The sequence below is a fragment of the Micropterus dolomieu genome, linkage group LG12, assembly GCF_021292245.1.
Source record: "Micropterus dolomieu isolate WLL.071019.BEF.003 ecotype Adirondacks linkage group LG12, ASM2129224v1, whole genome shotgun sequence".
Taxonomy (NCBI): Eukaryota; Metazoa; Chordata; class Actinopteri; order Centrarchiformes; family Centrarchidae; genus Micropterus; species Micropterus dolomieu.
Window position 1 is genome coordinate 26,123,628 of NC_060161.1, and position 15,293 is coordinate 26,138,920.

The following is a 15,293-nucleotide window of genomic DNA, read 5'->3' on the forward strand; positions in this document are numbered from 1 at the left end:
TGTGTGTGTGTGTGTGTGTGTGTGTGTGTGTGTGTAAATGATTAGACATGGACAGAGGGAGCAACGGAAGGAAAGATTGGGGGAATTCCTTCACTGGAAATGCCAGTTGGTTGCACCTACTGACACAAATAAAAGAAAGTAGAAAAGTAAAATAAGATGGAAGTGAAGAAAGGTGGAGAGAAACAATGATAGGAAGGAAATAAGGAAATAAATAAGAAGCGAGTTAGAAAGCTTCATTGGACAGAAAATTAAAAAATAAACTTGATCAGTCAAGGATGGAAGGAAAGAAAGAAAAGAATAATGAAAGAAGCAAAAGTAAAAAGGGGAAAAATGTAGACACACACATTGTGACAAGAAAACAAAAGGAAAACATACAAAATATAAGCAGACACACACACACATCTGACAACAGAGCGAGTGACAGAGCGAGACGGACAGAGAGGCTGATGAGAGAGAGGAAGGAGGGATCAGGAGAGGGAAGAATCAGATACAGTGAAAAGGAGGAAGAGGAAAAACAGGAAGAGTTGGACTTTGTCCAACTTCCCTTTCCTCCCTTTTCTTTTCTTTACTTGAACAGCACTTTTTATAGACACACAGGATACCACCGGTGTAACAACATATTTGATGAAAAACGTGTTCAAGATCTTTTGTGAGAAATTAAATGCAACATAAAAAACGTAAGTAAATTGTAAAAAGTGAACCACTCATGAGCCGTTTCTAATAATATTCCTTTCAGAGGTCCATGTCTATATAATTCATTTTCACAGAGGAGGTAAAAAGGAAAAAGAACTATGGAAAGAATTGCAATCAAAATTAAATGTGGATGTTAAGACAATATATACTGTAAAATGATAATATATTTATATACAAATGTATATACATATAAATATATTTAATTAAATATAATTCAGCATCTACGCAAACATTTTCAGTAGGAAAAGACAAAGAAAGAAAGAAATAAAGCCAACAACAAAAATCACAGCACAGAGTCAATCAGTTGACAAAGAAAGTGAAATGAAGACGGAAGAAACGAAGACACAATAAAAAAGGAATGGGGAGAAAAAGAAGAATTGTAAAACATGATAAACACATCAGTGTGAAGACGAATGCATTACGAGTGGCTGTGTCTTTTAGCTAACGTCTAATTTGTAAGTTGAAAGAGACAGCGCTAACCAAGTGGAAAACACCATCTAGAAACTATGATTAAACCCTTCCACTGTAATAATGAGATCTACTCCAATCCTTTTAACACGAACCTTCACACATACACTAATTTTAATCCAGGATTTTTAAATATAATTTTAAGGTCAAACATGCCATTTATGTCAGTGCTGTGTTTTAATCCTTTTATGGATCCATCCTTACGTCTTTGTCTTTCTTACATTCCTCTGTTTCTTTCTTTACCATTCTGTTCATTTATAATTTGTTCCCTGTCTTTTTGTCATCATTTTTTGCTTTGTTTTGAGAGCAAAAGGTTGTAAATAACAATATACAGTCCTCCTCTCTACCAACTAGCTATCAAAGGGAGCAAGCAAGCGCAGACCACAGCGACTTACAGAGACTTGAATATGACAACTAGACACCTGTCTTACACTATGCACATGGTCGTCTAATACGGTTACATTCATGACAAAGTTACTGTGCACCTACTCACAATTATTGCAAAACAACTACATACAATTAGCTGGAAATGTGTCTTAGAGCTGCCACCACTGGATGTGGAAAAGATTTGTTATGTCGGAACAAATCAAGCAATGAAATCCATGGCTCTGAACATGTACAAGATTTTGCCTCTACAATCTGAACCGACAAAAATATGAGGCATCTCCTTCAAGCCAGAATTGAACCAGCAACCTTAGGATCTCTGATATTATAGGCCTACAGTCCTCCACTCAACCAACTGAGCTATTGTAGGGAACAAGAAAGTGTAGACCACATTGACTTACATGGACTTGAGTCCAAGCTATTTAAACTACTGAGCTATTTAAAGTCACACAGACCACAGCGAGAGACTTGGATGTGATGAGTACCCCATTTCTTTCCTTACATACATCCGCATTTACATGTTTCTTTAGAGTTTAAAGACTCTAAAGAAACATGAGACCTTTCTTTCTGTGATGTGATGGAAACAGAAATGATGGAAACTTGCTGTGTCTTGGACACGTTATTTATGGTTACTTCCTCTGACAACAACTTACAACAAGTTTTGTTTTAATTTTGAGGATAGCAGTGCAACATGCATTTGTAAGTTGAACAGGCGCAATAGACCATCTTGACAGTGCTCAGCAGTGAGTGAACGAAAAGCCCAAAATGGGAGGAAGCTATCATAGCTTACTAGCAGTGTTGCAACATCTACTTTAAAGAGATCATATTATGCTCATTTTCAGATTCACCTGTTGTACCAGAACAGGTTTACAAGGTTTAATTAAAAAAACACATTGCTGCAGCTCCTCTTTTCACACTGTGTTGAAGGCTTCGTTTTAGCTATGGAGTGATACATCTTTGTTGGAGTTGGACTACTAGCCAATCAGAAGCAGAGAAAGGCGGGTCAGTGAAAAGACAGTAAACAGCTTCGATTCAGCTGTAGGCTACATGTTGCCGACCAGGTTGGCAATTTGGACTGGAGCAAGAGTTTCAGAGTGGTGAGTTATTAATCTGTAACAAAAGTATCTTTCATCCATAAAGTTTTAACTGAGCTCTGTCTCTACATCACAGTAACAACTTCATGTCCATTGACTGCTTGGAGGGTAGCTGGTGTTTGGAAGAGAGAGGAGAGGTGTGTGCTGCAGCTCAGTGTTTTTCCACCAGTGTTTTTGAGGGTGTGTCCGACTAGCCGCTCAACGAGCATTATGACACGTATTTTCTTTGTGACGTCACAAGAAAGGGAAGTAAAGGCTGGAATACAAACGAGCTGTTTTCAGGCAGTTCAGAGCAGAGTTTTCTGTGGGAGATGGGAACTCCTTTTGGGCCGGACTTTGGGCTTTTTCACTTTGCAAACCTGTTACATGCACAAAAAAGATATATAACTCAATAAAGGAGAGGGGAAAAGCCAAAAACCATAATACCACCTGTGTCACAGTATAAACTGTTACACAAAAGTGGAACAGTATGACAGGTATGTCTCACTGTCAGTAGTACATAATATATTATAACATATTGTTCAGTTACCGACTGAGCTAACAAGCTTGCTAACTGTCAAGCAAGCTAATGGGTTGTGAGTGCTTTTATCCCTGTTCAATAACTCTTTTTTAAAGGTGATGTACACTTTACATGGGGTGCACAAAAAGAGTAACTAATGATTAAGTAATGTATTCACAGACATGGATGAACTAATCATTTACCAATGTTCATTAATATATCTCCCAGTCAGTTCTTTAACTCATCATTATCTACCATGTTAGTTGTAGTTATTGGGGAACTGCTCATTCATTTTCATTAATTATCAGGTTATTACTCATTCCTTAGTAACTACTTCTTGTATAATTTGGGCAAACAAAATCAAAAATGAGGTTCTGTCAACACATGCATTCCCATGTTAGTGTCTAACAGGCAAACTGGACGAAAAGAATGTGCAAAAAGTAAGTTACACAGATCATTATAAAAATATTGTCACCTCCAACCATCTCTGTGATGACTTCTTTTGTCAGATATAGCCTAGTTGCTGTTGTGGAATGTAGTAAATCTACTCAAAATTCTGTACTTAAGTACAGATTCAAAGTACTTGTGTTTACTTGAGTATTTCCATTTTATTAAACTTTATACTGCACTAGGTAAAGACAAATTTACAAATTTTGATACCGTTCCTTCCCAGTGAAAATGACGCATCTCCAAATGTGTTGTGAATGTTTGTGATAAACTGAAGGATGAAGAGATCCTGAGAAAATCCTTCTTCTTCAGTTAAACAAACTTTTCAAAGCCACTTTGGATGTCCTGGACAATGCATCGTCACAAAGCTGATAACAGGGTTGTTTCTCTGAGCTCATGAAAAGTTGACTTTTTAGAGATACATGCTTCTCACAGGACAACGATGCTACAAACAAATGCATTGCTGCAGACTATACCAAACAGGATATAAAGGAGTTACATACTCAACATACACATTAATGCAGCAGTAATATCAATCCAAAAACATTCAATTGAATTAAATTTAATTGATAACACATACATATTTTTAAGTATATATGTGTTATGTAAGTAAGTTCAGTAAAGGATCTGAAGACTTCTTCAAAAAGTTCTGTTGCCCTGTGTGCACTACAATACTACACGACACTATATGGTTTTCATCCACTCTTGTTTTTTTGGAAAGCTCTGCTAACAGTGTTGGAGACAGACCAATGTTAAAATCTCTACCTTTTAATCTCTGTAATTGTCAAAGCGAAATCGTTCAACAAACGTTTCACACCGACTTCCATTTACTCAGTGTGAAATGGGCTCTTCAGTTGTCTTAACTGGCTTACAGCCGTCCTCTTCTGTTTCAAAGACAAATCCTATTTTCAGCTCTCATCAGTCAAGAACAGAAGCAAGGATGTCTCTGTTTCAATATCTCATTTAGACACACACACACACACACACACACACACGGAGCCTGTTGCCACAGCTGCATTTGGAGACAAATCCCTTTTTCTGCTTTGCCCTCTCAGACAAAAACCACTCGTCTCATTTCCTAACCCTGCCTGTTGCACAAGATAAAAGAGGACTTTGTGTGTGTATGTGTGTGTGATCAAGTGCCTTCATTTATGGTCTCTGTTTTCGTTTTCTTTTCACCTCCTTCCATCCTCTTTTTCTCCTTCTTACTTCTTTCTCAAGACCATATCTTGCTCTTCGCGCTGTGCTCTCTGTGCATGGACATAAAAATAAATACTCTGTGTAGTATTTGGGGGTATCAATGAAATATTTGCTAGGTTCAGATACATACCTCATGACAAATATGTAATTACAGGGGAAGAACAGTAACAATTTTGTTCTGTAGAGGGACTCAAATTAAATAAATGACACTGTATCTACTAAAACTTTTCAGTGGCCTCTAGTGGTTAGGTTTCAGATTGCAACCACTACCTTTCCAAGTGTGTGCACGTGCTCCAACTAGAGCGAGCCAAAACAGAGGCCGACATACCGGAGACCACTTCACACAAATTGCTGGAAGCTCAGGTAAACTCCCACTGCAACATTACAGTTATATTTTTATCAGCTTGACGATGAACTGATACATGCTCGTTGCATGACAACGTTACATTGACTGCATTAAGCTGACATGATACATTGTCGTTAGCTCGAGATGTTGAGATATTTTAGTATGAACTAGTGGTCAGACGGTAAGTGGTGGACAGACCAACTGACAGACTGACATTGCCATCCCAAGAGTCGTTAGCATGGCAAATCCAGGCAACATTACATTTCTCACAGAATTTACTTGCCATTTTAAATTAGTGACATATAAAAGTAATTTATAGGAGACAGGATTGTCTTTATAGGTTGTTGAAATTAAATAATCACACTGATATGATCGTACAGTATGATCAATCATACATCTATTAATGATCTTCATGATCGGATGAAGCACAGGTTTGTACATACTCCACGAAATTTCTCCAAGGATGTCCTGAGATATTGCTCAGCTGTGATTGGAGCATTGTGAGAGTGGGGGCGCATTTAGATCCTCGTTTGTTGCAGAGTCGACTGTATATTAAAGTGTATCCATGTCTGGAAGAGAATGTGACAAACAAAATAAAGTGTTACTCTGTGTGTGTGTGTGTGTGTTTCTGAGCCTCTCGAGGCTGACAGCAGGGTATGAAATAGAGTCGCACTGTAAGTGGATGTAATTGAAGCAGGTGATTAGCCATCGAGGCTCCTCTGCATGGATGAAGTGGGTGAGGGGGGAGGAGAAAGAAGCAAAGGGAGAACAAAAGGAAGGCGAAAAAGACTTAAAAAAGAGGTTGAGGACAAAGAGGGAGAACAAGGGGGAAGACAGAAAGAGGAAGATATTAAGGAGAGAGAAACGAAGAGAAGAGAAATAGAGAGAAATTAATACTGTAGAAACCAACAAACAAGAGGAGAACGCAAAGACAAGGAGGGAAGGATGCAAATATGAGGAGCAGAGAGGAAGAAGAAGAAGGAAGAGAGGATGAAAGGAGAAAAATGTCCAGGAAGAGGAGCTGGAGGGAATAAGGAAGAAAGGAGATAAAGATGAAGGATGAAGTGAGGACGATAGAGAAAGAGGATGAAAGATAACTAGAAGAAAAAGAGAGAAGGGAGGAAAGAATGAAGAGAAGGAAAAGGAGATTAAATCTCAATTAAATAAAACTAAGGCAGAGCAGAAATAATGGTTGAATGAAAGAAATGAGAAGAGAGCAAAAGAGTAAAGGAAGGAAGGAAAGATGAGGAGTAGGAGGAAGCAGGAAGAGAGAAACAGAGAGAAAGAAAGGAAAAGAGACACTACATTGTGCATCTAAAAGTGAGCAATAGTGAAAGAGAAAGAAGAAAAGGGAAAAAAGAAAGACAGTTGAATAAGATGTGGAAACAAGAAAGAAAAACAGAAACTGAGAAGGAGGGGATGATGGAAAGATGAGGAAAAGGATGGAGAGAAAGGAGGTGAAGAAGGCAAGGATGAGGGGTTAAGTGAGAACAATTAAGAATGTGAAAGAAAGGAAAAGAAGAAAGAAGAAATATAAAGGTCAAATATAAAGAAAAAAGAACAAAGGATTGGAGAGAGAGAGAGAGAGAGAGAGAGAGAGAGAGAGAGAGAGAGAGAGAGAGAGAGACGGGGCAGACAAATAGAAACTGAAAAAGGAAACAAAAGTAGAAAGAAAGACACAGCAGACTGGTTTTCCCAGCAGATAGGATCTCTGTCATCAACTTTCTTTCACTTTTCCCACATCAGATCTTTGCTGCCACACATTACAATCAGACCTCCATTATCTCCCATTAACCAGCCAGGAAACACTGCGCTGCTTCCTGATTTATTTATTTACCTTTTCCATGCCTTAAACGTTCAGTCTGACTGCCGCTACATACATGTGACACAATCAGAGATATGTTTTAAAATCAGCCGGGCCCAATGACTCATTCATTCCCATTCAGTTCCCAACGGCGCCGGGAACAACTCAGACGATCAAGGTCGTCCATCATCGTGACGGAAAAGATGCAATCACAGTTGAAACTTTTTTCTAAACATGTTGACATAAGTTTTGGGACAGCAGTCACATACTGTATACTTCTCATGTTATCTTTCTTCTTTGTGTTTTTCTTGTTAATCAATTAACCTTCTCATCTAAATAGTCAACAATGTCCATCCCATTTTCCTGGATCCCCCGATGACGTCTTGTTGGTGTCTTGTTTTGTCTGAGCGACAGCCCCAAACCCCAAACATATACAGTCACATAAAAAGGAGAACAGCAGTAAATCCTCACATTAGAGAAGCTGGAACCAGGGAATGTTTTGCTAAATTGTCAGTTAATCTTTCAATCAGCAAATTGATTCATCCACTATGATTAGGTCATAATGACAAGCAGTTTGTTTAGTATTTTTGGAGGCACTTTTGTTTTTATTAGACAGACGGAAAATGAGCTGACTTAAAATGAAGGAGATCGAGGATGACATGTCTCAAGCCATATTAACCCACTAGGACACCAGGATGCCCCGTGACAACGTCCATTTGATACCCAGATGTGCTGTTTTGACAGAAGAAGTCAAGGTACATTAGTTGAGATCCGAAGAGAGAATGTGTTAAAATAGCTGCTTTCCTGGAGCGATGATGTGGTTTGATCTATTGACTGTACATAAAGATGGACGATGCCTCTCTGCTTCCCGAATATGGTGGGTGATGTCATTTGGAGCCAGAGTCTGCGTAGTAGTGATCAGGGTTGGAACTGCAGTATTGAGGTCCCGCCAAAACACCCGGCCGACTCAAGTCGCCAGCAAGCCTCAGCTGTCAATCATGATGTGAAACCCTCATTAGAAAAATGAACACCTGATAATACACCAGCAATTTAAAAAGTAAGCTAAATTTATTTGACGAAGTACTTAAATTATTTCTTGTTTTGTCGGGCCCATGTCCCATAGGCTAACTTCACTTCTGGGGAGCTGTTACGTCATCCATCGTTATATACAGTCTATGGTTTGATCCTGGATATAAAGGTAGAAATATTGATGCACGACACCGGCAAATACGGGCTGGCATAGAAAACAAAAGGTATGTGTGATCTGATATGTGTTCTACACCATGTGTGTTGCTCCTAAAGGCCCAGTACACCCACACAGGTGCTGTCAGTTCTTCTGATGACATCTCTACTCAGGTTGAAGTTCAGAGGAGCAGTACCCGAAATTACAAAAGGTGCACCCAACTCCGTGTACCATTAAAGGCATGGTCTGCTGCTGTACTGTTTAGAAATGTAAAGGTTATTAGTCTAGCTTTTTCATCACTATATTTAGTTCATAACAACATACAACAACAAGTGGCGAGTAATGAGATTATGGTTGAAAACATAAGGTTTGTTCTAGACTGGTAAGAAAACAGCTGTTAATGCTAATGATGGCTATTTAGCGATACCTAAACTGTATAACGTTACTGACAATGTGATAGTTGCTAAGTTAGGTGTTTGTTGAAAGAAAGAAAGACCAATGTTTCTTACAGTAGGGGTGGACATCCCAACTTTCATAATGTAATGTGACCTTACCTTAAGAATGATAGAGTTGTCGGTTGTCCCTCCCTATCGGATGTAACAAAGCCATCAGGAGAGTCAGGGAGATGTCAATCAAGCACACACCCAAACACTCCTGAGAAGAGGTGTAATCAGGTAGAAAAGTGAAGACACCTGTGTGAATGGAGCGCTGCACCATTGAGGACATGAAAGAGTGTAATTCCACACCTGTGGGTAAGTACGTCATTGTCACTGTCCTTTCTGACTGCAAGATGAAAGAAACAGAAGCTGTTTATCACAGTGGGGTGAAGGGAGACAACAAAGCAGAAGTAAGAGATCATTAAAATGCTACAGAAAACAAAATCAGGTATTCCAAGTCTGTTTTTGATTGAACTTATACTGCAGAATGGAGTTTATATGTTAGTGTTTTGTTCTGCGTATTTCACCCCCACCCAACAGAGTGAAGTCCCAAGAATTACAACAGCCTGACATCCATCAAAACATATCTCTTTCTGACAGATCTGTGTGACAACATCCCTTAACTCATCCAACATACATTCTCTGCAGTTACATTAATCAAGCTAAAATTAGCACACCACAAAATAACAAAAAACCTCTTAATGTGATAAAAGCTGGAAAACCATCTGCAGTGATGGAAAACATTGAGAGGATTTGCGAGAATTTAAATTGGTCACGGGTGTTTGTTTTGAGCTGTAGGGTGGAGCAGGTGGGTGGAGTTTATTTAATCAGGGCACAGAAAGTATCAGGTAATAGGTTGGTTGTGACTTTAAATGGTTTCCTGTGATTGTCGTTCTCTCTCTCTCTCTCACTCACACACACACACACACACACACACACACACATCCCTGCTATTTGACTTTCCATAAAGCAGTTAATGGTTTGCACCTGTCCTGCTCTGTTCAGCTTTTTCCAGCATATCCCTCATCAGTACACACTCGCTGCTGTGTGTATGTGTGTGTATGATCAGATCTCTTTTTTTCCCACACCATGACCACTTTCTCGTCATGCTGCATCTCTTCTTTGCTTAATTTTGGATAAATGCCAAGATTACACAGTCTTACATGTTGAATTTTTTCCGTAGGAGGATGTTTCAGGGTTTCATCCAAATTCACAGGTAAAAATGTTCTCCACATGTGACCGATGATGCGACACCACTTCACATCCAGGGGTGATGTTTAGTATCTGATATTTTCATGTCTATCAGTGGGAGTGGATGAGAGCCAGATGTTCGCAAACATGCACCAAGTCACCTTGTGACCTTTAAACTTTGATGTGATTGAAGTTTGCATTGAAAATACTTTTTTGTGTAAATGTTTTGTTTAATGCATGCAGAACAAGCAAAGTCTGCAGATCTGTTATTTGAAGTATGCTGTGATGTGGAAAATTGCTGCAAAAAACACCAATTCAGCAGACTAAGCAGGGTAGTCAAGACGTTCCTCTCTCCAGCAACGTCTTCCAGCTCCTCCTGGGAGGATCCAGAGGCTTTCCCAAGACAGATGGGGCACATAGTCCCTCCAGTGAGTTCTGGATCTACCCCGGGGTCTCCTACCAGTTGTTTATGCACATAAAAAAATCTCCAAAGGAAGGTGCCCAGGAGGCATCCAGGAGGCAGGACCACCACAGCTGGCTCCTTTCGACCCTCGGAGCTCCCTCTGGAGGTCTAAGCTCCTTCACCCTATCTCTAAGACCGAGCCCAGATGCCCTTTAGAGGAAACTCGTATCTGAGATCTTGCTCTTTAGGTCACTACCCAAAGCTCATTACCATAGGTGAGGGTTGGAACTCATATCATGAACAAGAACCCAAATTACTATCCTCACTTGGGGCAGTGAGTCAGTCTTGACCCTGAAACATATGGCACTGTCAGAGCTGCAATACCTCACCTGGAATAGGGATGAGGAGACTGGGGTCCCCCTTCTGGAGCCAAACCAGGAAGGGGAGCATCTGGTGACAGGGCCTTAACCAATGGGGTCTGGTCTGGCACAGCCCCAAAGCGTTACATGGAGCTACCACCATGTAGGCCCACTACCCACAGGGATGGGCATTGGGGTCAGGGACCAAGACCCCAGGCACCATTAACTGGTTCTAGGGGAAAAAATAACATGCAGACAAAAAATGAAAAAACCCACTGTGACCTTGCCTTAAGAATGAAAGAGTTGGCAGTTGTCCCTCAGTATTAGATGCAACAAAGCCTACAGGAGAGTCAGGGAGTTGTCAATCAAGCACACACCCAAACACTCCTGAGAAAAGTGTAATCAGGTAGAAAAGTGAAAAAAAAATAAAAAAATAAAGCACGACTGTGAAGCACCATTAAGGACTGAAAGAATGTAACTGTGGTGGGTAAGTACGTCGTTGTTGTTCTTTCTGACTGCAAGACGGTAAAACACCTAAGGATGGACCGGAAGAAATAGAAGATGCATGCACATAAGCATTATGTAAACATATTTATACATACGTTTACATACAGTACATAACTGTATTCTCAAATATGTAATGTCCTGCAGGCCAACATTATCTATAATATTAAATAGCCTATAATCCATCCATCCATCCATCGTCAACCGCTTATCCTGCGTACAGGGTCGCGGGGGGTTGGAGCCAATCCCAGTTTACATTGCATACAGTCCATCGCAGGGCCACACATAGACAGACAACCACTCACACTCACATGCACCTAAGGACAATTTTAGATACACCAATTAACCTATTCCGCATGTCTTTGGACGGTGGGAGGAAGCCGGAGCACCCGGAGAGAACCCACGCGGGCACGGGGAGAACATGCAAACGTCACACAGAAAGGCCGATATTAAATATAATATTAAAGATAATTTTTATATATTTAAACTACACAGATCAGTGATTCATAATTTTATTTCATTTAATCAAATACTAGCTAATGACGTTATTGGGCCTAAAGCTTTAACTTACCTATCAGTCAGCATTTTCCTCTTTATGGCAACTAAAATGTTCCTCTTATAGGACTTCATAATAAGCTTTCTATACGATCCGATCCAAAAAAGATAAATGGGGTTTTCTGCACTGGATGTTTTAAATTTTATGTACCGTTAACTGTAGAGTTGTACAGTTTCATGTTTTGGCTAATTTAGATCAATCCATAAACCCTTACCAGCATTTTATTCAGGTGTGGATAACTGACACATGATGAATCTGATGGATAGAATATGTGAATTGTTTTAAGCACAGCCGTTTGTTTACATGAGCTGGATATTTTATATTGTTTATTATTGGCCCGGCATGATGCAGGTGTATCACTCTCATTGAACCGCAGTACCGCACATTGGTGCAGTAGAAAAATTATTTGAGAGAGAGAAAGCTGTCAAAGTGTGTGTGTGTGTGTGTGTGTGTGTGTGTGCGCGCGCTGTGTCTCAGGAGGGAGGCCGCTGCGTAAAGACGCCAGATGCTACTGTGTCAAGCAGGTTAGGTGTGTATGTGTGTGTGAGAGAGAAAGTGAGACGGGTGAGGAGAGACAGAAGGAGGCGACTGGAGACAAGGGATGGAAAAATAAAAAGTGTGTGTGTGTGTGTGTGTGGCAGATGGTGAGTAGAGACGGAGAGATGCAGGTTCATATTACAGTATCAAAATATCTACTCATGTATAGTGGACAAGTGTGTGTGTGTGTGTGTGTGTGTGTGTGACTGAACCTCTTCTATCAGTTGCTTTGGATTATCCTCGGGTCTTTATCTCCATCTAGTGGTCTGACTGTGTAATAAAAATCATATCTGATCTACAGTCTGTCCATCTGATCAGAGCCTCCAGTTTACAAAGACTACGGAGAGCTGAAGTGAAACAGGTTCTGCTCCAGAAGAAAGAAAGCCTCTTTCAAAATCCCACTGAAATTTGTAAAAATGCAAATATAAACATCCAGCCAGTACATTTACTCAAGTACTGTAATTAAGTACAGTTTTGAGGTATTTGTACTTTACTCAAGTATGTCCATTTTATGGTACTTTATACTTACACTTCCCTACATTTCAGAGGGAAATATATAGACTATTTTTTACTCCATTACATTCATTATACTCTCATAGAAAAAACAAAAAATCATAAAACAATCTAGGGTCCACTTGGAAAATGCAACGTGACGAGCCATCTTTGGGATCATAAACATAACTTTGCCTTCACTTTACAAGTTGTAATATAACAAATAATCATTCAGCTCACAAATAGGCCTACAAATAAAATACACTGGTAGCCGCCACTAGGTAAAAAGCTAAAAAAAGTTGGGAATCAGGGGATTTTTTCTGGAAAGTAACTGGTAACCTACCTACAGCTTCTTGAAGATTGTGTTCAGTTCCAATCCAGCTGTGTTCACTGGGCGACTGCTGAGCCATGTAATGTTTTTTTCCCACCAGTTTTTCAACAGTTCTGCCTCTGATTGGTAATAGTACTCATTGCCTCTATTGGTTAGGTTGGCTGTAGGGTTAGCAGTAGCCAATCAGAGGCAGAGTAGGAGGCAGGACTTGACGCAAAGCTGGTGTCCGTCAAATGAGAGTTGTCAAAAATGCATCTACAGTTACTTTAGCAACTATTAAAGCTATCTGACCATGTGGAAACTCCGTAAATCACAGAGAGTTGAGGCAGAGCAGCTGAAGGACATCAAAGAGAAAACCAGAAAATTGACCTCCATTGACCAGAACACAGTCAAAGTCCTGGGGGGTCACCATTCAGGGTAACTGGCAATGGGACAGCCAGGCAGACCACATGCTGACAACAAGGAAGGTATTTGCTCTGCATTGCCTGAAGAAATTTGGTGTTTGAGACCCTGAACTGGTTTTCATCTACACAGGCTACTTACGTCTGGTGCTGGAGTATCCAGTACCTATCTGGCACAGTTCCTTGACTGTAGACCAGGTAAAAAAGACTGAAAGTAATGGGCAAGTGAAATCTCCACATTCTCGGATTGTGTGCTCTAGCAGAGACCCACTCAACTGTGGCTTGGCTTCACCAGAAAGCTCAGTCCAGCTTCAGTGACTGGAGTTCGTGTGGGTGTGTTTGCGTTGGAAGTGACCAATCATAAGAGGGTCAGTGCCTCCCTTGGTTTCCGCCTCCAGATTGTGTGCGTGGTGGCTTCTTTGTGAGCTTGTGCATAGTTGTAATGTCTCTCCCTATGTTTCCCACCCGTACAACTCTCAGTTGTTGACTTTATGCCCAAAGACCTGTATTGTGAAAGTTGCAGTTAATATCTTTGTGTGTGTAATAATAAAAATAATGTGTGCATGTTCTGTCACGCTCGCACCATTATACATTATTCTAACGCTAGACATAACTAAGTGCATTTTACAGCTAATACTTCTGTACTTAAAGATACTTTTTCCACCACTGGGCTGTGGATAGCTAAGACATGTGGGTAATTACAGCATGACAGAGGGGACTGGACACTGTGGAGGTTTTTAGACAGCAGAGATAATAGTTTAATAACAATAGAAAAGAGTGTTGAAGCCAAATTATGATTACACCGCATTAGTGCTAACAAAGTAATGGTTAAAATCATCAAGGTTTCAATTTCTAATAGTGAGTACTGTAGTGGGAGCAAAATTGTCTTAGAAGATGGAAAGTTAACCCCAGGAATGGGTGTAATGTTTTCAGAAAGGTCGATGAAAAAAATGTTGAATGAGAGATTGCACTGAGCTACACAAGCTAGGGGAACAGAGGTCAGCCCCGACGTGATGTCATGACTTCGGCTGTCTGTTCTGATTGGCTTTTTAGACTGTCAATCACCAGATGAACCCTCGTTAGTATTCATTAGTCTGCAAGGAAAAAATATCTTTAATCATTCTCAACGATTGAAGAACTAGATGCTTATTGCACCACCAACTGTACTGCGGATGAAGCCATGTCTTTGGTCTTCTCTGTATTATGTGTGTGTGTGTGTGTGTGTGACAGTATGTGGATGTGTGTCACTCACAGAAGGAGATACAGGATACTGGAGGAGAAACAGAAAATGCGAGACAATGTCTTGACCAACATTTTACATGTGTGTCATCCCAGTATGTCTCTCACACACACGCACACACACACACACACACACACACACACACACACAAAGTGCTCACTTCATGCTGGAGGCGAGTGGAGGCATTGCACTACTAGCCTACTTTAGGACAGGTCACTTCTCTGAAAGGGTCCAGCCACCGTGAAATTCATATTATTCCCGTGGAGGACACACACACACACACACACACACACACACACACACACACACATATATTGACTGTTTAGAATCCTCTCTGTGCAGCTAACATGCCTGTTCACAGAAAATACATGTGAAGAAAGAAAACTACAAATCACATCTGGCCAGATTTCTGCAGTAAAAAATGTGTGTGTGTATATACGTGCAGACATTTTCACTAGAATGGTATTTTCACATTTATCTGCTAAAGCAAGAAGGTTTTTCTGTGCTCACGAGCATGATTTGTGACATTTGTGATTAGTTTTGGAAGGACCTCTTGTGTCCAGCAGTTCAACCTTTGAAATCAAACTAATTTTTGTGTTTTTAAAGATTCTGGATTTTCAACTGTTTCTAATATTGTTATTGAACTTTTTGTGAGGAAAAACATCAGTTATTATTCAGAGCAGAGTATTTTTTATATGACTGAAAAGACGTCTGGATTGGCTCT

At 40.2% G+C, this 15,293-nt stretch overlaps 1 long non-coding RNA gene across 1 annotated transcript in view; it reads right to left on the reverse strand.

The window, feature by feature from the left end:
* LOC123980658 overlaps positions 1 to 8,884 on the reverse strand; it is a 15,064-nt gene extending 6,180 nt beyond the window's left edge. Inside the window, exon 1 of the long non-coding RNA XR_006827540.1 lies at positions 8,673 to 8,884. This is a non-coding gene — a long non-coding RNA (uncharacterized LOC123980658). The remainder of the gene's footprint in view (positions 1 to 8,672) is intronic.
* Positions 8,885 to 15,293: the final 6,409 nt, after the last annotated feature.